This window comes from Chiloscyllium plagiosum, chromosome 29, assembly GCF_004010195.1.
Source record: "Chiloscyllium plagiosum isolate BGI_BamShark_2017 chromosome 29, ASM401019v2, whole genome shotgun sequence".
In the NCBI taxonomy this organism is placed as follows: Eukaryota; Metazoa; Chordata; class Chondrichthyes; order Orectolobiformes; family Hemiscylliidae; genus Chiloscyllium; species Chiloscyllium plagiosum.
Genome location: NC_057738.1, coordinates 27,930,218 through 27,955,483, shown reverse-complemented (window position 1 = coordinate 27,955,483; position 25,266 = coordinate 27,930,218).

The following is a 25,266-nucleotide window of genomic DNA, read 5'->3' as shown; positions in this document are numbered from 1 at the left end:
ATCTAATCTAATATGTCTATGTGAAAATCCATTAGCTACAGTTTTGCCCATGAGCTTAATTGAGCAATAGCTCTTTGTAATTTTATGCTTCTGAGTACACTATTTGCAATACTGTTACTGTTGTATCATTGATAAACTTAGAAATGTGTCTTTCTATCAAACTGCATGTGTCATTTGTATATCTAGAGAATAATAACACTCTCAAAACAGATTCTTGTGGGCTACGTCTCATCACATCCTGCCAGTTCGAGGATCTGTCACTGTCCCTAAGCTTTACCTCTTGTTGCTTTTGTACCAAATCAATAATTTGTCTTCAATTTGATAAGCTTCAACTTGAGCTATAAGTATTTATTGAAGCTCTTTATTAAATACTTTCCGAAGACCATGACAATTAACATCCATAGACATAAATTAGTCATCTCTTCAAAAATTCAATCATGATCATTAAGCATGACCAGCCCTTTATAAATGCATATGGGTCTTCTCCCGTCAGCTGATAAAATTCATTCGTCCTAGCCTTTATAATAGATTGAACTCAACCAGAAAATGTTGACATCAGGTTTGCTTTCGTTGCTTTTACAAATAATGTCACTGTCAAAAGTTCTCATTTTGGATTGAATGGTAGCACTCATAGATATCAAAGATCTAGTAGGACAGTTAGATATTGAATATACTCTCTCTGGTGTCAAAGGAGTGAAGCTCACAAAGATAACCACAAGCTTTCATTTAAGGCAATTTAACATTCTGAAAATTATTGAAATTAAGCTCAGGGAAGCTCTCAAAGCCATAGTTGAAACTCTCAAAGGTATCAATTAGTATCAAATGTAATCAGCAAGCCATGCATTAAAGAAGGCACAAAAACTCAGTCAGAAAATTAATGGCAAGTAAGATCTGATTTTTACAAAAAATTATGTAGTGAAAAAAATCTAAATGGCTTGAAACCTAAAACATCATAAAACGTTACAAACAAAAAACTGTAAAACAAAGTTACAAAAACAATAAATGTAATAAACTATTAAAGCAATGATAACCAAATAAGAAGAGGTTGACGATATGAACCATGAGACCCATAATAAAACATCTGACCAGATCCTCAGCAGTTATTTAGTAGCTGCACTCTACAATTATACGACTGAAATCAGTGTGCTGTATGATAGGAAGCCATCTTGCATTTGCACAGCAGTTGTTGATGGTCAGGTTGAGCTCTAACCCACGATTACAGGCAATCCATCTTTTTTGTGCTGCTACTTTACGCATTCTCAATCTTCCAACAATGGATGTGAAACTGACTGGCCTATAGTTCCCTGGCTTTACCTTTTCTGAAAAGTGGTGCAACATTCCTGATTTTACGGTCTAAACAAGTGGTTCTCAAATTACGGGATCATTCGAAGGTTATAGTTAATCCAAGTAACGGTAAAGGTTGCTGCAAAGTTATGCAGTAGTCTACTTCTGCTGTTAATTATTTATTTACATCTCTCCAAAGATATCACTTTCTTTTGTGGATGAGGCATGAGAATGCTAATAGAATCAGTTCGTCTTCATTCAAGTCATGATTATTTGATTTATGGGATAATATTTAGTGTACATGATGGGATTCTTGCCTATTAGCGAGAGGTCCATATTACCTTTTTGCAGGGCGTCTGCTGCATTGACTCTCCATCAGGCACTAAGTGGTGTTGGGCCATCCCCTGAATCAAGGTCCCCAGGCAGAAGACCCCATTGAGACTCTGCCCCCATCCCCAAGAAGTCTCTTCCAATCAGAGGCTTGCTGAAGTCATGGCTGCAGCCAACAGTACTGGTAGGGAGAGGCTTAGAATCACCGGGGCCACAAGGTGTGCCAAATAAGTTGGGTACATGGGATGGGGATTAATATTGTGAAGGTCAAGAAGAGGGGAGTAAATGTCTGCACCAAGGACAGGTGCTACTGCTCCTAGAACGACTATCCTTTCCCATGTTTGGTACCTCAATCAGGCACTGTCCCTTTGAATGAGGGATTAATGCATGTTGGAGACAGCCAGGGTAATAGTAGCTGCTCCATTCACCCAGTCTCTGGGCCACCTGTAATGCTATTCACAAATCCCACTCTCAGTGCTGCCCCCAAAACCAAGTCTGTGGGATCAGGAAGGTTCTGCCCGACTTTCTCTGCATCATATTGCTTATCAAAAACCCGTTACTGGATGAGGTGAAAATTCTTTCATTTATATTTTTGGAAGACCGTTGCTTTCCATTCTGAACTCTCTGTCCCTCTCCTTGACGCTGAGGTAACTGTCTGTCTGCTACGCTATCAAGACTGCCTTCTGCCATCTTTTTATATCTCCTGCGGCCTGTCTATAAACTTTTCCTTGCAATTCTTAAACTGTTTAGGTGTAGGAGATGGAGTATTAGTAACATTGCTAGATTAGTAATCTGGTGACCCTGGTAATTTCAGTGTGGAATTAAAAGTCTAATGATGCCCAAAAACCATTGTTAATAGTCAGAAAAATCTAATAACCTTTAAGGAAGGAAATTGCTGTTCACTCAGTTATAACAATCACATGAAAGTTTCCATGTCACAGAGTCGGACAGCACGGAAACAGGGCCTTTGGTCTAACCAGTCCATGCTGACAATAATCCCAAACTAAACTAGTCCCACCTGCCTGAGCCTGGCCCATATCTCTCCAAATATTTCTTATTCATGTACTTACCTAATGTCTTTTAAATGTTGTGACTGTGCCTGCCTCCCTCACTTCCTCTGGAAGTTTATTCCACACGTGAACCACTTCCCGTGTAGAAAGTTTCTCTCTTGTCTTTTTTGATTTTTCTCCTATTGCCTTAAAAAACGCTGCCTGGTCTTGAAATACCCCACCCTCAGGAAAAACATTCACCTTATCTATGCCCCTCATGATTTTAAAAACCTCTCCAAGGTCACCCCTCAACCTCCTACGTTCCAGTGAAAAGGTCCCAGCCCAACTAGTGTCTCCCAATAACTCAAACCTTCCATTCCCTGTAACATCCTGGTAAGTCTTTTCTGACTTGTGGTCAAAGTCCTGGAACTCCCTCCCAACAGCACTGAAGTACTACTTACACCAAATTGAGTTAGAATTAGAGTTAGACTTTATTGCCACGTGTTCTCAAAACACGAGGACAGTGAAAAGTGTACAAAGTCAGCATTCTTCAGTGTCATCTTGGTTGTAAAAGTGGAACTTAAAAAAAACAGCAGAAATAAAAGAAAACCAAAAGATAAGAAAAAATGTCCAGATTTTAAAGTCTAAACCAATACCTTGTCCAGGGCAACTCAGGACGGGCAATAAATGGTGGCCCACTGAGCGAGAACCACAATCCAGGAATGTTTTTTAAATTAAAAAAAATACAACTGACAAAAAGATTGGGTAATTTGCTTTTAAAAAATCTGAAAATTCTTTCCACTATCCATTTTATTTTTTAAAACAGCCTTTGTCTCATTTCAGTCCACAATACAAAAAGATTAGATCTTTACAGGATTAATAAGTTACTTTGTGGTAGACCAGAGCTGGGAAATTTATTGCTTGATCATAAAATAACTGGGGCAAAATCAAGAGTTATTCTTCTAAAGTTTCTGAATTTTCCCCGGTGTGGACCTTTCATATTTGGAGATTATTGAAGAGAACTTTTGTTTTTACTGTTGGTAGATGCTCCATTTATTTTCATTTTGCAGCAAAAAATTGAATTTAGTCGAGAAATTGTAAAAGAAGGAAAAAAATTGCTTGGTCGCAGACAATACTTTTCACTATCACCAATTATTTCAAAGTGCTTTACAGTCAATGAAGTATTTTTGAAATTTGGTCACTTTTGCAAACCACACCAGCCAAATTGCTACAGCACTTTCCCACAATCAGCAATATGATAATGATCAGATAATAGTGTTGTTGACTGAAGGATAGATGTTGGAGGAGAAAGTGAGGTCTGCAGATGCTGGAGATCAGAGCTGAAAATGTGTTGCTGGAAAAGCGCAGCAGGTCAGGCAGCATCCAGGGAACAGGAGAATCGACGTTTCAGGCATAAGCCCTTCTTCAGGAATGAGGGGCATAAGCCCTTCTTCAGGATTGAGGGGCATAAGCCCTTCTTCATTCCTGAAGAAGGGCTTATGCCCGAAACGTCGATTCTCCTGTTCCCTGGATGCTGCCTGACCTGCTGCGCTTTTCCAGCAACACATTTTCAGCTATGAAGGATAGATGTTGACCAGGACACCACGGTCTAAGTTCTTCTCTACTTCAATATATGGGATCTTTTACATACATCAGCCAAATGGGATGTTACAACACGTGGTAAACCCTGCCTGTTAATTTAAACTAGCAACACAGAAATTATTTAACCTGTGCTGTAATCTGTTCCAATTTGAGAGGCCAAGAACTATCTCCAAGGTCATTATTTAAAGTACAAATTAACAACTTTTTAAAAAAAGTCTAACAGAGCATGATTAATTAATAACTATTTACAATTCCTTTCTCTAACTTATCTTTTACTTTCCCTTCTATAATACTGGTCCGATAAAACCCCCGATTAAGATTTACCAAAAAATTCAAATTTCAAAACCAGCCTTCTGTTAAACCTTCTCTTTGTATCTTCCTCTGTCTTCTTTCCTTCTTCTTATGGATTTCTGTTTCACAGGTCTATGAGAGATAAAGGTACCTTTAAGAAAGCTATTCTGCGGGCAGCCTGCATATGTTGGTGGCTTGGCAGTTCTCCTACAACTGTTCAATTTTTTTGGTTTAATACCACAAAACATGGGATAATTTTATTGGTTTTAATATTGTCAAAATTCAAGCTTGACTGAAGTTTAGTATGTTGGGCATAATTTAAACTGATTGGCTGAATTTGAATTTGTTTTCGTCTCAGAGCAACCTAGGTACTGCTAGCTGCTGAACTAAGCGTTACATGGTAAATTCTCCCCCACTCTGTGTTTTTGCTAATTCCTTCAACTCTCTTAAAGGTTCACCTTCACCTTCATAACAAGGATGAGGAAATAGTTTATCATCTCACCCAAAAGGCAGCATCTCCTAGCACTGCCCTGGAGTGTCACCCTTGATTCCTGTACTCAAATACTGGAGTGAGACTTGAACTAGAAATTCAAAGGCATGATTTGATTTGATTTGATTAATTATTATTATTATCACGTATACAGGGGAACCTCGATTATCCGAATGTCAATTATCCGAATATCAGATTGTCTGAAGTAGATCTTGAGGTCCCAATAGAAACATGACATGAAAGAGCTATTTCAACCCTGATCACATCTGTGGTTTACACTGATTAAAAGCAATCTCTGCCGAGAACAGACCTGGACATAGAGGAGAGCCCAGGTATCGTCCCCAAATGATTGACCTCTCGCTCTCTCTCCCTCTCCCCACGCTTTCTCTGGAGTTCTACATAGGGATGAGCCCTAAATCCACTTTCCCCACATATTCTCTCTAACATTTTCCTGTACAGGGCAGAGGTGTAATTTGTCAAAAAGTTGCAGTTAACAAAGTTGTGTGTGTACGTCTGTGTGTGTGTGTGTGTGTGCGCGCGCGCGAGCTATTTGGAGACTTACCCTAGAAAGGTAGCAGCAGTCTTACTGTTGGTATCCAGTCCGGCTGCCCCAGAGAGGGAGGGGAGGTGGCTAGGGGTGGGGGGGGGGTCGGCGCGCCTGGAGGCGGGGTTTGAGCGTGGTGTGGTTTTGGGGTCCGGGCAGGGGCTCACGCGTGGTGTGCTGCAGTCTCCTGAACAGGGAGCAGACTTAATACAAAACTCCTGAGACCCAGAGGAAAGGCATTGGATCGATTAACTGAATAATCAATTATCTGAATGAAATAGTGCCCGCCCATCTCTAGTTTGGATAATCGAGGTTCCTCTGTACCGAGGTAGAGTGAAACGTTTTGCTTTGCATGCAGTGCAGGCAGATCATGCCATACAAAGCACATTAGAATAATAGAACAGAATACAGTGTTGCAGTTTCAGAGAAGATGCACAAGCAGCAAAATCAACATTTAAATTTAAATTTTAAATTTTAGAGGTCCATTCAGAAGTCTGATAAGAAACTGTTCTTGAATTTATTGGTACGTGTGTTTCAGTTTTTGTATCTTGTGCCTGATGGAAGAGGTTGGAGGAGATTATAACCGGGGTGGGAGGGGTCTTTGTTGATGTTGGCTGCCTTCCCAAGGCAGTGAGAAGTGTAGATGGAGTCAATGGATAGAAGGTTGCGTGATGGATTTGGCTGTGTTCATGCCTCTGTTGTTTCTTGGGGTCTTGGGCACACCAGTTGCCATACCAAGTTGTGATGCATCCAGATAGAATGTTTTCTGTGGTGCATCTATAAATATTATTAACAGTCTTTTATGCGGCATGCTTAATTTCCTTAGCCTGTTGAGGATATAGCGGCATTGTTGTGCTTCCTTGTTTGTGCCATCAACGTGGATGGACAGGACAGATTGAGCGCTATCAACTGAGCCACAACTTTAGTCCAGGTTTCATCTGAGGGTAATAATTACAAATTTTATTTGTATGGGAAATGCTCTCCAAAGAGCTTTTGAAGCCCCCATCAACCAATCAGTCGTACAAGGTACACAGAAGACTTGAATGAAATGATGGAATGTTATGGTTACTAAATTTGCTGATGACACAAAGATAGGGATGAAAGTAAAGTTGCGAATAGAACATAAGGAGGCGACAAAAGATTGTTGATTGGTCGAGTGAGCCTGTAAGGAGTATAGTATAAGAAAATGTAAACTTGTCATTTTTAGCAGGTGAAGTTAGTAAGAAGCATACCATCTAAATAGTGAGAAATTGCTGAGGGATCTGGATGTCTTCGTTCATGAATCACATGCATGTACAGCAAGTAATTAGAAAAGCTGTCTTAACATTTATCGTGAGGAAACTTTAAGACTTCAGTAGAGGTTACATTGCAATTATATAGAGAAATGGTAAGATTATGTCTGGAATATTGTGTAGAGCATTATTCTCCTTATTTAATAAAGGATGTAAATATGTTGAAACAGTTCAAAGAAGGTTTACTAGACTAATATCTGGAATGGACAGGTTGTCCTAAGTGACAAGTTTGGGCAGGCCAGGGCTTGTATTTGTTGGAATTCAGAAGAGTAGGATGTGACTTAACTAAAAATTATATATGATCCTGATGATAATTGATAGAAAAGACATTTCCTCTTGTGAGGGAACCTAGAACTGGGTCACTATTTAACAATACGGAGTCTTCATGTAAAACAGAGTTAAAAGATTCTTTTTCCTCACAGACGGTTGTAAGTCTCTGTCTCAAAAAGGCAGTGAAAGCAGAGTCCTTAAGTATTTTCAGTGTGGAAGTAGGCAGATTCTTGATAAGCAAAGGAGTGAGATGTTAGTGGAATTGTTGAGTAATCATTAGCAGATTGAATAGTGGAGCAGGCACAAAGATCTGACTGTCATAATTCTGATCCAAACTCATATATTCATATGTACGATTTGAAGGTGCCGGTGTTGGACTGAAGACAAAGTTAAAAATCACACAACATCAGGTTACAGTCCAAACGGTTTATTTGGAATCACTAACTTTTGAAGCACTGCTTCTTCATCAGGTGGTGAAGATTTCACCTGATGAAGAAGCAACGCTTCAAAAGCACATGCTTCCAAATAAACCGCTTGGAATATAACTTGATATTGTGTGATTTTTAATTTTGTTCACATGTACGGATGTTTATATGTAAGCTTACAGTAAGTTCTCTTCCAGTAATTGTATCAGCATTAATGTGCATTCAAAGTGGTTTAAAAACAACACAGTTTGTAATGGTAAGAAAATGTCTTATATAACATGATGTATTTGCATATTTTTTCCATTCTGAATTATTGTACCAATAAGCCATTGATGTTCAGATATTGTTGCATATTAAATCATTACAACATAAGAACAGACTAATTTGCAAAATGTGGATGTTAAAATTAATGAGTATGAAATGACACATATATATGGAGAATCCAAACCATATGTTTCATTGTGTTAATGAGGCTACTCTCCAAAGACAATACTTTTTCCCACTTGCCTTTCCTTGTAGTTTGTCCATCAAAACAAAATTCATTGTTAGTTTCCCGTGAGGATTTTTGCATTTAACACAGAGCCAAAATCCCTGATTATGGATGGACAATGCAGGCCAGGTGTTTTGGGGATGCAGGTATGCAGTGAAGATGAAATGGAATTGGATGTGGAAAGTGGCTTTATTCTATCATTGAAAGCCAGCAGCATGTGTTGCCCATTCCTATCTGTCCTTGAATGAAGGGGTTTGCCAAGCCATTTATAAGAGAAGTTAGGGGTCAAGTTGTGGGTCAAGTCATATGTAGGCCAGACCAGCTAAGGATGGCATGTTTCCTTTCTTAAAGGACATAGGTGAAGCAGATGGATTTTTATTATAATTGATGATAGTTTCATGGTCATCGTTATGGAAACTGACTTTCAATTCCAGGTTCATTAATTTAACTTAAATTCCACCATCCTGCCAGAATGAAACTTGAAACCTGTGAGTCCAGAGCATTAGCTTGAATCTCTGGGTTGGAAATACATTGCAGCTCTTTCACTGTCCCTCCATCAAACTCATGAGGCTCTCTTTCCAACAGCATTGTAGATTATCCTGCATCAGATGGACTCTAGTATTCAAGAAGATGGTTCACCATTCCCTTTTCATAGGCAAATGGGGATATCTAAATGGCATTTACAAACCTCCAGCCAAACTTTGCTTCAGGAACTCCTAAAAATATCTATCAGAGGCTCGGAGCAAGATTAAAACTCCTACTATCTGAAAGATGTTGTGAAACTTGAAAGGGTTCAGAAAAGATTTACAAGGATGTTGTCAGGGTTTTCACACAGAGAGTGGTACGCGTATGGAATGAGCTGCCAGAGGATGTAGTGGAGGTTGGTACAATTGCAACATTTAAGATGGGTATATGAATAGGAAGGGTTTGGAGGGATATGGGCCGGGTGCTGGCAGGTGGGACTAGATTGGGTTGGGATATCTGGTCGGCATGGACAGGTTGGACCGAAGGGTTTGTTTCCATGCTGTACATCTCTGTGACTCTATGACTCTATGACTGTAGAGGAGATGGAAGGGGAAGGCTCATGGCAGTGACCAGCATACTCGTTTCTGACACTATCCTACCCTTGGGCTACTTTCCTGGTTGGTAGGATTAGTGGCAGAAGGGTTAACTGCTGTCCTAGAGTCATAGAAATGTACAGCACCGAAACAGGCCCTTTGGTCCAACCTATCCATGCAAATCACATATCCTATATAAATCTAGTCTCATTTGCCAGCGCTGGCCCATATCACTCTAAACCCTTCCTATTCATATACCCATCCAGATGTCTTTTAAATATTGTAATTGTACCAGCCTTCACCACTTCCACCGGTAGCTCATTCCATATACGCACTACTCTTTGCATGAAAAAGTTGCCCCTTAGATCCCATTTATATCTTTTCCCTCTCACCCTAAACCTATGCCCTCTAGTTTTGCCCATTTATTCTATCCATGCCCCTCATGATTTTGTACATCTCTATAAAGGCACCCCTCACACTGAAACGCTTCAGGGTACATAGTCCTAGGCTATCCAGCCTCTCCCCATAGCTCAAACTCTAGCAACGTCCTTGTAAATCTTTTCTGAACCCTTTTGAGTTTCAAACTATCCTTCCTTTAGGAGGGAGACCAAAATTGCACGCAATATTCCAAAAGTGGCCAAATCAATTTCCTGTACAGCCACAACACGACCTCCCAACTCCAAACTCAATGCACTGACCAATAAAAGCAAGTGTACCATGTCGGTTGGTTCAGGTTAGTCAAGCCTATTGTTAGAAGCTGATTGGAATGTTCAAGATGATTTATTGTGTCCAATTCATTGAAAATTATGCCACCTGCCTGGAGATGGGCACTACATCTCCAATCAGGCTTTGAGGCCCTCTCTACCTGGGAGAAAGTGAGGACTGCAGATGCTGGAGATCAGAGCTGAAAAATGTGTTGCTGGAAAAGCGCAGCAGGTCAGGCAGCATCCAAGGAACAGGAGAATCCATGTTTCGGGCATAAGCCCTTCTTCAGCCCTCTCTACCTGCCTGACTTGAGCTATGGCTGTATATCCATCTATGAAAAAGATTCTACTTCACAATGTAGGCCTAGCTCTGATACCTTTCTTGTAATAAAAATTTGAAATCTATTGAAAGTTACAGAAAAGGAACCTCAAAATGAAGGCTTCCCCTCTCTTTACCTGAACTGTGGGCAAATGATCCAGTTGTGTTGGAGGTCATCCTATTGACACTCCAGAATCAGGAATCTGCCCATTCTCTTTAACTGGATGATCAATCCACTGTCAGGCCTGCAATAGATTAAATCGAAGAAAATCTATGTGATTGGTTTGTACAGATTCCAGGGCCATGACCCCATGTGACTCCATCAACAACAGAGGAACTGGGGTTGTCTCATGGCAACTTGTTACAAAGCTGCCTGATTTTAATTTAGTATTTAATAGATCTGAAAAACAAAAATATTCTCTAATGGGTGCAAGCCCCTAAGCACTGAGTTGGGAATCAACCTCATTCTTTTGATAGTAATTGTGGATCAATTGTGATATCATTTATACCTTAATCTTCACCATCAAAGGAGACATTTGTTGGAAATTTCCTCAAAACTTTGCTTGCTCTGCCAACATAATAGTTTCAGATGTTCAGTAAAAGAGAGGGAGAAGATTCTTGGTGAAACAAATTCTGAGAAGAAAATTCAATATATTACGGCAACAGCCTTTATTTGTGTAGTGCCTCATAAATCTTCCAAAGGTACTTCACACAAGTATTATGGAACAAGGGATACTGAGAAACATGAAGGGATATTAGGTCAGATGTTCAGAAGCTTTGTCAAAGGCATTAGTTTTAAGGAGTGTCTGAAAAGAGACAAAATGCAATAGAGAAGCAGTCAAGTATGAAGATGACATTCCAGAGCTTAGGACTTAGGCAATTGAAGGGGTAGCGACCAAAGTAGAAATTGTTGATGCACAAGAGGCTAGAATTGGAGGAACATCAATATCCCAGAGAATTCTGGCACTTACAAGATAGGGATTGTAATTAAGGAGAGACAATAGAGTTCACCTCCTGGTCATTCGGGAGAAAATTTCTACCAGTTTAACAATGGAATTACAGTACACTTATGAAATTAAATTGACTTAATTCAGAAGCCTATAGGGAAACGTAGGCTGTTCAGCCTCTTGGGTCTGTTTGACCATGGTCTGTATCTTCAATCATCTGCCTTGGCTCTGTAAAATTTCAAGTTTGTGTCTAACAAACGATGTTGAGATAAAGGTCAGCAGTTCACTAGCCTTTTTAATTGCCTCTTTTATATCTCTCGCATTAATTCAGAAATAAAACAACCAATTTCCACTGCTAATAGACACAGGCTTTGAGCTCAGTCTTTTCAAACACTATCTGTATTAAATATGTGTGATACAAATTATGAAATTGATGAGTTTTTTTTTGAGGTTGTCTCCCAAGTGCTCAAACACCAGTGAGTTTTGTGTTTGTGCTCAGCTGAAAAATTGACTGTGAGCAATATTCTGTGTGCATCCACAATGTGCTCAGATCAAATCCATCAGTTTAGTGGAGATGTTAGACCATTTAGAATGAATGCTATTGTACAAACCCCTTATGCACTCATGATAAATATCATCAACAGAAATTTCTAGCCTATTGTAACTTGCCTACTTGAGATCTAATTCACTATTACTTCTTTCCTGTCAATTTCATTTAACTTGTTTAATTTGCTTTCTATTCATCAACCTTATCTTTACATGAGAATATTAACTCTGTCCACAGACAGTTCCACAGTCACCAACAATTCTACTCTTATGGTTAGCAGGTAATGATCAGAAAGTGTAGCAGTTGCCAATTTTATCGCACAGAAGTAAACTGAGAGCAATTGGGAATATGACAGCTGGAATCCATACTATTCTCTATCAGGTCGAAACTTGGTAATGTGAAGTGGCAATCAATGCTTTGACTTTGGCTTCAGTTCTGTTTCAAATTCAGTTTCAGGTCATGATCAGGAGTTTGCAGGAATGCAATTAATCTTGTTTATTACGTAAAATAGATGCTAGTGTATCCGGAGATAATTTCTGGAGAAAATGGGTGGGGTATGAAACTGACTGCTGTTTTCTCCCTGCTTCCCATTGACTTTAGTTGTGCCAGGATAAAAGTCAATGTTCTAAGGTAAAGTAAGGAATGATGAATAGAAGGCAAATGAAACAAAGCAAATGAAATTGATAGGAAAACCTTTACAGTCAATAACTTAACTCAAGTAGACAAGTTATAATGGGCTAGAAATTTCAGTTAATATTTATTATGTGAGTGCATACATGGCTTGGACAATCACATTCATTGTAAATAGCCGGTGGAGAGGGGGATTTGCCACGATTCTTTGAGACTACACGCTGTTGAATGTTGCCTTGATGTCAAAGGCAGTCACTCTCATCTCACCTCTGCAGTTTTCATTTTGTCAATGTTTGTACCAGCTCTGATGAGGAGCTGACTGGTCCAGGGAAGGTACAAACTGAGCCTCATTGAGTGTGTCATTCATTTCCAAGTGACAGTTGATAGCACTTCGATGTCCCCCTCCATCACTTGTATGACGATTGAGACTAGGCTGATAAAGTGATCATTGGTTAAATTGTATTTGTGCTGCTTTTTGTGCAGAGGATATACCTGGGCAATTTTCCATCATATTGGTTAGATGCCAGTGTTTAAATTGCAGTGGGAGAGCTTGGCTAGGGGCACATAGCTTGAGCTACAGCAAAGTCTTCAGTACTATTGCCAGAATGTTGTCAGGCAACTAGCTTTTGCTGTTTCCAGTGCCTTTAGTCATGTCTTGATAGCACATGGAGTGAATCCAATTGGTTGAACAATGGCATCTGTGATGTTGCATCTGGAGGAAACTGAGAAGGATCGTACTTGTTACTTCAGGCTGAAGACTGATGTGAATGTTTCAACTTCATCTTTTGCACTGATTTATTAGGCTCCCCGATCATTGTGTTTGAGGATTTTTGTGGAGCCTCCTCCTCCTCCAGTGGATTGTTCAATCATCTACCACTTTTCTTGATACAATATAGTGGGATTGTAGAGCTTAGATATGATCCATTCAGAGGCATAGAGTCATAGAGATGTATAGCATGGAAACAGACTCTTTGGCCCAACTCATCCAAGCCAACCAGATATCCTAATTCTAGTCCCATTTGCCAACAGTTGCCCAATATCCCTCTAAACCCTCCCTATTCATATACCCATCAGATGCCACTTAAATGCTGCAATTGTACGCACCTCTAACACTTCCTCTGACAGCTCATTCCATACATGCACAACCCTCTGCGTGAAAGAGTTGCCCCTTAAGTCCCTTGTAAATCTTTCCCCTCTCACCCTAAACCTGTGCCTTTAGTTCTGGACTCCCCCAACCCAGGGAAAAGACTTTCTAATTTTATTCTTTCAATGCCCCTCATGATTGTTCTGGAATTACTTAGTTTTGGCTATCACTTGCTGGCCATGCTGTTTGACAAGTAGTCCTGTTACCAGGTTGAAGCCTCATTACTAAGTATGCCTGATAATGCTACTGGCACATCCTTTTGCAATCTTTATAAAAACGGGATTGAATTATCAGTCTGATATTAATGATAGAGTGGGGAATATATAGGGCCGAGAGGTCACAGATTGTGGTTGAATACAGTTCTGCTGCTGCTGATGGCCTACAGTGCCTCATGGATGCTGAATTTTGATTACTAGTTTTGTTCAGAACTGTTCTATTTAACATGCTGATAATGCCAGGCAAAACAAAAGACAATATTCTCAATCTGAAAACAAAACTTCATCTCTATAGGGACTGTGGGTAGTCACTCCAATCGGTACTGTCACGGATAGATGCAGCTGAGGTAGTGGTGAGACTGAGGTCAGGTGGGTTTCAGTCCCTCGTTGGTTCCCTCACTCAGGCTAGCAGCTATGTCCTTTAGGAAGTGATCACCTTAGAGGGCAGTTAAGTGTCAACCATAGTGATGTGGATCTGGAATCATATGTAGGCTAGAGCAGATCAGAATGGCAGAATCCTGCAAAGATATGAGTGAAACAGATGGGTTTTTGTAACAATTATTATCTGGTCTTCATTAGGCTAGTTTTAAATTATTATTAGAATTATAATTATTTAGATTATTTATTGATTCAAAATTCATCACCTGCCATGGTGGGATTCAAACTCATGCCTCCAGAACATTAGCCTGTGCTGCTGTATTTCTAGTTCAACAAAATTATGATTGAGAGGTAAGTCAATCCTACTTGCCCATTTAAAATCCCTATCTTTTGATGCCAAATAATCCTTCAATTTAGGCCTTGAATGTTCCAGTTGTGCTAGCATCCATATTGTGGAGAGTTCAAAAGTTTCCTATGCCCAATGCATGCTTCCTCATTTCACTCCGGAATGACCTAACATTAGTTTAACATGGTCTCTTGTTCTTGATTATATTAGCAGAGACAATAGTTTCTACCTACTTAATGAATCTATTTGGTACATTAAACACAGTGATCAGATCACCTCTCGGCCCTCTAACCTGAGGAAGGCAGGTGATGTACACATAACGTATTGCCATAACCTAACTCTTTTGAACCCTTGCACACTTATGTCCTCTCCTGATGGTTTTCATCTTGAAGACTCTTGTCTCCTCCTTTTGCAATATTCATGAAGAAATTAGACTTCTCTCCACACTTTCTACAGCGTCGCCCCTTTGCTCCACGTTGGGCCTTTAGCATCTCTCTTGGCATTGTCTCAAAATTGATGCCTGATAAGATTAGATGGAGAGGGGACATCGTTTGCCCTCTTTGTTACTTCTTCTTGGTCAGTCACAACAAATATTCTTAATTTTTTCTTTAACATGTAACTTTTGCACTTCAATTAAAATATAATTAAAATGAAGGTGAAATAACTCTTCAGAGGTCATGATGTGGAGGTGGTGGTGTTGGACTGGGTGGACGAAGTAAAAAAGATTACATGGCACCGGGTTATAGTCCAGCAGATTTATTTGAAATTGCAAGCTTTCAGAGCCCCTGCTCCTTCCTCAAGCAGCTAGTGGGAGAGAGTACATCAGACACGGAATATATAAGTAAAAGATCAAGGGGTCATACAACTTATGTGAATGTATTGAACAAACGTAGATGGCTATTAAGTCTTTAATCAGTAAGAATGGAGATGCAGGTTTCGATTGATTAATATGTAAATCCCAGAATTTCTTTCAAGTCACTGCCTCAAGATAATTTAAAGTTTTATCAGAATAAAGGTGACATCTCAGGTCAGACACTGCATTTTAAGTGTAAGGCCTTGTTTCAGAGGCTGGCATCCCAACGACCAATCACCCTTTATTTACAAATGCATAGCCTTTGCCAATAACACTGCAACTCACCACGCCAGCTGTTCAGCAGGCCCAATATCCCTGACATTTTATGTCAAACAGGTCTCCCTAATTGGACCAAATTAATAGCCCCAATAAAGGAACTCATATTCTATCAGGTCCAGCTGGCTGACTTTGTTATAGTCATGACAGAAGGAGCCTTTTTATTCTCAAATGCAAAAAAGAGAAATTTTATTGCTTACTAACTCCCAAATATCAGACAAAGACAGCATCAAAGATATACATTGTGAAAGACATAATAAGTTTTCAAAGAATAAAGAATGATATGGATAGGAACAATAGGCTGCATAGGTTTTTATGAGAAGAAAGGTCCTTTGAGATGTTAGAAATTAAACTTGAGGCCAATGGGTTAATTGTTGACTGATATTCTACATCATTGGTAAAATTTGTAGATTGTGAGTTCTTGTTGAATGGCTGGTGTTCTAAGTTGCCTTTTTCACCCAGCACTGGATTTGGGGTTGAGTGATGCAAAGAGAGAGAGAAAGAATTCCAGCTTCTTGATGTTATCAATTCACATTTCTTTATCTCTCCTTGCTGCTCAAAGCAGCAGTTGATATTACTCCATTTGCACACTCCAGCTTCTGCTCCATTGTCCTTTGAACTGAATGTTTATGATATAACATTTAATCCCCCCACTATGCAAGTGTGAATTAAACAAGGCAAATTTCTTGATGCTGACTCAGTTTTAGTTAAATGGGTAATCTCAGTTCTGCCAGTTTTGTTTATTCCTAGATTTGCTTCAACCTGCGGTCAATTATTTAGGTTAGCATTTATCCTTTTTTTGAAAGCCATTTTTAGTCCATGAAGTGTCCCACGTATTAAAAATAGCAGATGGACACTGAAAATGGATTGTCTGTTTTTACTATGATCATAACATCCCATGGATTGCCAGCTGAAAGCAAATTTCCAAATTTGTCTTAATTTGCTTGTGCCTTGAGCTGTATTAATTCAGCTAGGTCAGGAAAAAAAAATGCTTGGAGCCTGAATAAAAATCCATTAATGTTTTGTTAATGCCTGAACTGACTATTCATTAACTCAAACATAGTGTGCTTGCTAGCTTTAATGCATGGAACAAATTCTGTCTTTAATTTTTCAAATGAGATTATGAAATCTCAAGTTCTTTACAGGCATGGCACCACTACTGTTTTGAAATCTCAAATAATAAAAGAAATGCAACAATGAAATTCACCAGGAAATTGTATTAATTCAAGACTTTCAGAAAATACTTCAAAAGAGTTTGCATGTATATTGGGCTTTTCTTACCCTGGATGCTCCAAAGTACACAGTAAGATCTCACAACCATCTGAGACTCTGGACATTGGGTGAGAGCTCAATGGTGTCAGGATGCCTGAAGAGCTCCCTTGTCTCAGGTATTGCTAAAGGCAAAAGCTGATGTTCCCAAGAAGATCCCACTTCTCAATCTCTCCCCTTGCCGAAGCATGGTGACCCTGAGATTAAACTATCACCAGTTACCTTTATCTAAGGAGAGAGCAGCCCCATGGTCTGTTCTGGCCATACTTTTACTGTTTACATTTACCTTACTGCTAAAGGATCTTTTGATCCTAACTGGTAAATGAGGTCTTTGCTGAAGATGAAAGGTAGCACTTTCAACAGAGCAGCACTGCCCCAGCATAGTGTGGTGGTCTCCCAGTCTGGCATGGCGTCTCTCGGCCTACTGTGGCACTTTCTTGGTGGCACATGGCAATCCTTTGGCCTGGCATAGCCTCAGCGTGGATGTCCTGCCTCAAGGTGATTCCAGAGCGGTTTCCTGGCCTCGAGACCCTTGAGGTTAAGGCTGGTCTGGTCTGGAGACAAGGCCTGGCACAGACTGGAATCTAGGTGCCAGGGTGGACTGGATTGGAACGACTGTTAGTTTGAACTTTTTATTTCTCTGTTTTCTTAATTTGTTTATATAATCTGTAAGGCTGGGCTTTATTTTTTAAATTCTTTTCCTAAGAACTTGTACTGAAGAATCTGTACCTGGGTACCTTGTACTGATGATGGCACCGTAAGTGGCGACATGTAAACTTTTCACTGTATATATTGGAGTACATGTGATAATAAAGCTAATTCAATTCACTTCACAGAATACTAGCTGACAACTCAACGATTTAGAGGCAGGATTTGAGCTAAGTTGGCAATCTAGGCAATCTTCCATAGAATCAAATGAGAATGTTCTTCACAGAGACAAAAATAACAAGGACTTACCAAACAGAATACTAAAGGAATTAGGACCAAGTAAATCACTTTTAAAAATTGCAATGTTGTGAGCGGTTAGTGAGAGTAGTTAAACAAGCTGTCCAGTTCCCCAATCAACCTTTCATGATTTGATCCCATCTTTGATATCAATCATGTTAAATCTGGACCAATTTCAATGGTTCCATGCAAGCCCAATCGAACATAATTCTACAATAAAAACTGAAAGAACTGTAGATCCTGTAAACCTGCTCTGAGGAAGGGTCACCAGATCCGAAACATTAACTTTGATTTTTCTTCACAGATGGTACCAGACCTGCTGAGCATGCCCAGCGACTTCTGTTTTTGTTTCCAATTTTACAATACTTGTTTTTAAATGCAGGTTTCGAGCTTGGCTTTGTTCCTTTGAATTATACTGTTCTTTTATGATTGTAAGTTCCAGCCTAAGTTTTTCACTGCTGAAGGATACCCTGTCATCCTTTTGGCATGGTGGGATGGATCTCTTGGCATCCGGTGCTGAACTGAAATGAGCACAAATTACTCAAGAATGAAGACCAAGAGCTGATTGGAGGAGAGCATAAGCAATTCATTATGTCATAACAGGGGGACATGATGTGGAGGTGCCAGTGTTGGACCGTTGTAGCGTCTGCTTAGTCTCACCAACATACCATGCCTCTGGGCATTCTTTCCTGCAGCATATGAGATAGACAACGCTTCTGAGTCACATGAATACCAGCCACACGTCTGTTGAGCAATGTCCCCATGTGGGGAGTGTGGTTTGAGAGAACTGAAGACATACTGAGGGAATCTCAACAATTTTCGGTGCCATACAGGAAGAATAAACCCTTTACAAGAGATGCAGGAATATTTCTATCACCTACAAAAACATTCCAGAACCAAGTCATGATGTTCAGAAAGTGAAGAGGGGTGCAAGGGTAAACTGAAGGGAAAAGCAGCAAGACATGAATATAAAATAAACCATCTGAGTTAAAACCCTGCACTTGCTTGCTGAATTAAATTAAACTGTTAGAACTTGAAAACTTCATTAACAATTCGGTGTGGGATGAGACTAAGTTTCTGCTTTATCTCATGTCATTCGAATAACATTAACATATTAAAATCCTTGGGAATTATCTAACATGTCTAACAAGAGTATTCCTAATACTTCATGCAGGTTAAGTACTTATGTTGCTAAGTAAACAGATGCTGTGTATATTTTGCATTAGCAAAGATGCTGTAGAGGACAAATTGCTTTCACAGTTAATGGAAATCTTTAGAACTTTTCTGCAGTGACAGCTGTGAATCCGGCAGTTTATTTTCACTCGTGGTGTGTCTGTATTTAGGGTATTCAGAACCACTTGCCAGTATAGGCCAACAGCATAATATTGCAGAGGGTGGAAATCTGAAACAGATACAGAGAATGCTAGAGAAACTCAGCTGGTCTGACAGCATCTGTGGTGAGAGAAACAGCATTAAGATTTTGAATGCTGAAAGACTGAAGCGACTGGGCTTGTATACCCTTGAGTTTAGAAGACTGAGAGGGGATCTGATTGAGACATATAAGATTATGAAAGGATTGGACACTCTGGCAGCAGGAAACATGTTTCCGCTGATGGGTGAGTACCGAACCAGAGGACACAGCTTAAAAATACGGGGTAGACCATTTAGGACAGAGATGAGGAGAAACTTCTTCACCCAGAGAGTGGTGGAATGCTCTGCCCCAGAGGGCAGTGGAGGCCCAGTCTCTGCATTCATTTAAGAAAAAGTTGGATAGAGCTCTCAAAGATAGTGGACTCAAGGGTTATGGAGATAAGGCAAGAACAGGATACTGATTAAGGATGATCAGCCATGATCATGTTGAATGGCGGTGCAGGCTCAAAGGGCAGAATGGCCTACTCCTGCACCTATTGTCTATTGTCTATGATTCTTCTTCAGAATTCCAACAGCTGTTTAGCTGTTTTGGACAGAATTTATGATGAGCAATTTTAATTGTTTGGCTCCACTGCACTTGAGAGTTTGACATGTTGTGTTTGCTTGGGACTTGAAATAAGTAAGGCTCTTTCCTTCAATAATGTATACTAAATTACACTGATGTAATATGGTGATCAATATTATCCTGATAATGGTTGAGTTGATTGTTTCCAATGTTGCCTATAATGTCTTTGATATTGTACAGAATGGCTCAAGAAGAGCCACTGCTATTCTTGTAAATTACATGTTTTTCCCTCATCCATTATTTTTGGTTCCAGTAAATCTGTATTCATTAAAAGCACTTTTTAGCCCCCCTCTATCTATTATCTGGCATAATTTCAATGTGCAGCATGAGATGACTGTAATGAGCGTACACAGTTCCCAAATTTCACTCACTTTGGTTCCTGACAACAGACAAGCACTAACTGCTCTGGGGTGCTAATGTGCTATCCATTGATTTCCTACAGTGCAATGCATGTTCTAGTGGCTCTGACCCGGCATGCGATAGTTAGTACTGCTTTTGTACATCTGAATACTGATTTATAGAAATTCATATGCTAGGACAGTTTTACTTGCAGAAGAAAACAATAATAAACATAGCTCTCTACTATTATTTTTAGTCTTCCTTTCCCATGAACCCTTCCCTTGCTCTATCTGTTTTTGCTCTATTTGCTCATTTCTGGGGTATTTGGGGCAAAGTCTTTGAGGAGGAAATTCTGCAGTTTAAGTAAGTGTTCTGACTTCCGGAGAGTTAAATTTTGATGATGTGAGAGTGAAGTTAGCTGTGGTGAAGATACTTGTCCAAAGTAAATCAGCATGTTCATTCTTGGGGCATAATGGGTTTGGACAACAGGTTTAACACCCCATTTTGTGGAGTGCTTTTAATAGTGGAAATATCATGCGGTGTTTCATGGAGAAAAGTAAAACAAAAGGACAAATCATAGAATTATACAACATAGAGGAGGCCCCTCAGCCCAATGAGTCCACACCAACAAAACTACTTCAGGTTTGCACTAGTGTCACTTTCCAGCATTTGGCCCAAAGCTCGAATTTCATCCGAGTGCTTTTTAAGGATTGTGAGATTTCCTATCTTAACTACCCTTCCAGGCAATATATTCCAGATTCACACCACCCTATGGGTGAAATTTGTTTCCACAAATTCCCTCTAAACTTCTTGCCTTTCACCTTAAAGTTATGCCCTCTCGTTTTTAACCCTTGGAAGAAGAAAGAGGGCACAAAACCTGAGCAAAACAACAGACTTTAATACAGCTTCCAAAATCCAAACTTGGACATTTTGGGATGGCAGAGTTCCAATGGCTTTGTTATGGAGAAGCAGTCTTCCAATATGAAGCATGATGGGCAACCTTGTATATGAGAGTATGGTGCTGGAAAAGCACAGCTGGTCAGGCAGCATCCAAGGAGCAGGAGGATTGACGTTACGGGCATAAGCCCTTCAACAGGAATCCCCAGAATCTGCAGTCCTCACTTTCTCCGAACCTTTTTTATGATATGAGCTAACATGCATTCAGCATCATTGGAAGTGTGCAGAGCATGTAGATCATCATGTGCAAAATTGCTTTCACACCAATCCTCCCGTTAAGAAATCTTACGGTCCGGCTGGTTCCTTCTCTTAATCTTGCACAGCTGAATGCACATAATGAAGTAGAAATGGACAACACTGTGGGTAGGGATCATTAACTGCTGGCAGGCTTTCTGCTGAGTTATCTTTTCTGACAGTTGCTACAATTCAACATGGTGGATGCACCTAAGTTACAAAACTCCACAGGGAAGATTTGATACGTGCTAAAGAAAGTTTGCTGACCTTAAGACTTCTGCATAAATGAGTTGCTTTATGACACGATTGTATGAACAGGCCTTGCCCCAAGAATTGAACATGACTTGGAGAATGAGCAGAGGTCACAAAGGGGGTAGAAGAGGAGGACAAAGAGGATAATGGGGCAAAGAGGATGTGCAGAGGGAAGAAAAGAGACCAGCATTGTAAACAGGAGATTCCCTTTTTGTCCAGGATATGAGGTATAGATGGGGTTAATGATGGTTATCTTTTCCCTAGGTTAGGGGATTTTAAGGCTACAGGACACATTGTTAAGGTGAGAGGAGAGAGATTTAAAAAAGACATAAGAGGCAACTGTTTTATACAGAGGATGGCTCACGTGTGGAATGAACTTCCTGAGGAAGTGGTGGGTGTGGGTACAGTTACAACATTTAAAGACATTTGGACAGGTACATGAATAGGAAAGGTTTGGCGGGATATGGGCCAGGAGCAAGAAGGTGGGACTAGTTTAGTTTGGAATTATGTTCAGCATGGACTGGTTGGACCAAAGGGTTGGTTTCCATGCTATGTGAGTCTATACATATAAAAGTAAAACCTAATTCAATTGAGAAAAACAGCAGCATCTATCCTAATTCCCCATTCACTGGTAATATTGAATTCCTTTCTGTCTCTGACCCTTGCATCAGCAGTTTGGTCATGATATGTAAATATAAACCAACAGAAAAACTGCATTTCAAAACAATTTTGCCAGTTAAAACATTGCATACAGATTGAAACAAAACACATTTTTACACCTTTTTAGATTTTGTACTCTTTTCATCTTTACCTGTCTTAATGCTCGAACACAATGCTAGTTCACTGACTGTAGCTTGAGAGTAGAGGGCTTCTGATCTTTCGTGGTAGAGAAAATAGATAGACTGGATGATGAGGTCAACTAGCTCCAGGGCTAAAAGACCTGGCTGCAGACTGCAGTATATCAAAGTGAGTGACAATAGTCTTGGCTAACTAGCTGGCAGACATTGGCAAGGCAATGAAGAGATGGGTGGGAGGATGAATACTTTTATCTTCAGAGAAGGCAACTCCTCTTGAGTATTTGTATTCAGAGCATGAGGACAACAGCCTGAGTTTCCAATGCAGTAGATTAGCTTAGATTACTTACAGTGTGGAAACAGGCCCTTCGGCCGAACAAGTCCATACTGACCCTCCGAAGAGAAACCCACCCAGCCTCATTCCCCTACATTTACCCCTTCACCTAACACTAAGGGCAATTTAGCATGCCCAATTCACCTAACCTGCACATTTTTGGACTGTGGGAGGAAACCGGAGCACCCGGAGGATGGTGCTGTAATGGAGGCTGTGGTATCGACCATCACTGGTTGGGTCCATAAGTCTGTTGATGGAGTAGGTTACAGGTTTCACACTGTACGGGGTAGCTTCCAAGATCTTTTACACGCCTTGAGGTTGAATGAGGGAATTTTGGCAGACTTCCCAAATTACCAAACACCTTGTTGTCTTTAGTTATCAGCTTTATTTTGGAGTGTAGCTGTAGAAGATCCTCATTTGAGTCCTCTATAATGCAGTTAATGTGCAAACTTGCCAGTGAACTGGCATCTGTACTGAGTTCTTTTTTGTGTGTTGCGTTTGTAGAACAGTTACGCTGAGTGTAACACTGTGTGTAGATCTGGCTTCTTGGCTGTCATGTAAGGAATATACAATGGCTTATCTGAGCTAGTGACTGCAATGCATAGTTAAGTGACAGTATGTTTTCACCATCACCGATGTCTTAATTGCTTTATTCTATAAATTAGATTAGTATCTCTGAGCCGTTGGAGTTTACGTGTACAATCTTATAGGCTGCTGGGTGCTTATCTTGGGGTAAAGTTCTTTCACTAGTCCAGTGTGATAGTTCTTTTCTACTTACCTCCATACATTACAATTTATTGAAGACAGCTCTCACGTGTTGTTTAGGACCTCCCTCTTTGCATGCGTCTTTCTAATCTGGTCTTATCTTTCATTTCTTGAACTGCTGCAGTTCATATGCAGTAGGTACACCCACAATGCTGCTTAAAATGCACTTTCCAACCTGATTCACCATGTCCAAGAAGCATGTATATCATTTACACAGTTTGCGCTGGAAATTCACTATGGCTCTTGTCTTCCATGACTCCACAGTGTTCTCGTTATTGGTGTATATATCCCAGGAACATGACTGTAATTTTTGAGATTCGGCATTGCCCCTTAAGTGTAAAGACTGTGTTTTAATAGTAGTGCTAACACTCTCTGACCCTAGAATCATGTCACTTTTTTGTGTGATTATGCACTAGGATATCATCTATGTGGCAAACAGTTCCTTGTTTCCTTCCAATATTCTGAACATTACTCTCTGAAATATTTCTAATGCCGATTCCAAATGGTAAATACTAATACAATAGTGCCTGAACAATGTGATAAGTCAGCAATCATAACTCATTGTCTAGGAGTACCTTGTTTCTTGCTAATTTGGCTGGACTGTGATAAAATCAGATGGATTTCTATTTGAAATCCTCAGTGAGACCCAAACACAATCTTTATTCTCCATTTGTCCTGTCAAGTATTATCATCCCTCAACACCATTGTGTTGGTTCGGTCATGCTGGCTGAATAATCTTTCATCTTTTCCAATCAAGATGAAGAATTTGCCTTGGAGTATACAGGAAGTTGAGCTTAGTATCTTCTTGTAGATTATGGTTTAGTGTTTTTGCTTTCCGATATGTGACTTTGGCTTCAAAATCTTCTGAGAACCTTTCTCATCTTCCAGAATCTTCTTGGTTTGCTGATTTGAGTACAAAGTTTTCCCAAATTCTCTTCCGGCCTATGGAGAATTCTACTCTTCTGCTTTATGTTTGAAGTCTTTCGATATTCTGTTTTGATGCTTTGGAGTCTTCCCATTTTCTTGCAGTGTCTCTGCACTGTGGATCTTGGTTCTCACAGTTTCCCTTGCTGTTCACAACTTTATTCTATGCATTAGGCTAACACTAACATTGGTATAGTTAGAAGCTTCTCCTTAGTATGTTTAGCCTGTAGGTATCTACCCAATCTCTCTTAGAGGCCCAAGCCTTTCACTCCTTCAGTACTGTAATATAGTATATTTCCATCTATCCATTATATGTTGCTGGATGCCTCTCCAATGCAATGTTTTCGCATCTCTCTTTACATGTTTCTTTCTAATGTGCTCTTCTGTTCTTGACTGCTGATATTAAAGTAAAATCAGCCATTGTATCATGCTTTGTACATTCTATTACTATACATTGGACTTCATCACAAATGTAAAATGATAGAATAATTTGTCTTTAAGAGATGATAAGAGATTTTACAAAACTTGTATGAGACACAAGTAAGGATGATTGCATATCATCCTCATTTTGTATTGTCTCTGTGTTTCATTTCTCCTAAGGCTGAAAGTAAGTAAAGACGAATCTTGACTTTGAATCTTGACATATTTTGGCAAAGTGTCGGTTTTTTCAAGTTTCATGGGTGGTTTTCTCATGCTATCTTACCAAAGCCACCTCAATAACTACCTACTATGATCCGATACTGTGCATCTCATCTGATGCTAGCTGGTTGTGCCACTCACCATACCCTGATAAACTGACCAGTTCTTGAATTCCTGGAATTCTCGGTATGGTCACCATCTTTAAAAGGACATTTTTAACCCAGACAAGCACTGTTCATTTGGAGCTGCCCTGATCATACCTGGCATTTGCCGTAGACATAATAGAGGAAGGGAATTAACAGCCTACTTTGTGGACAGGCACCTGTCAAGACAAGCCATCATGTATAGAGGGCCTTCCCTATGTACCCAAAAGATTATCTTCCAAATCACCTCC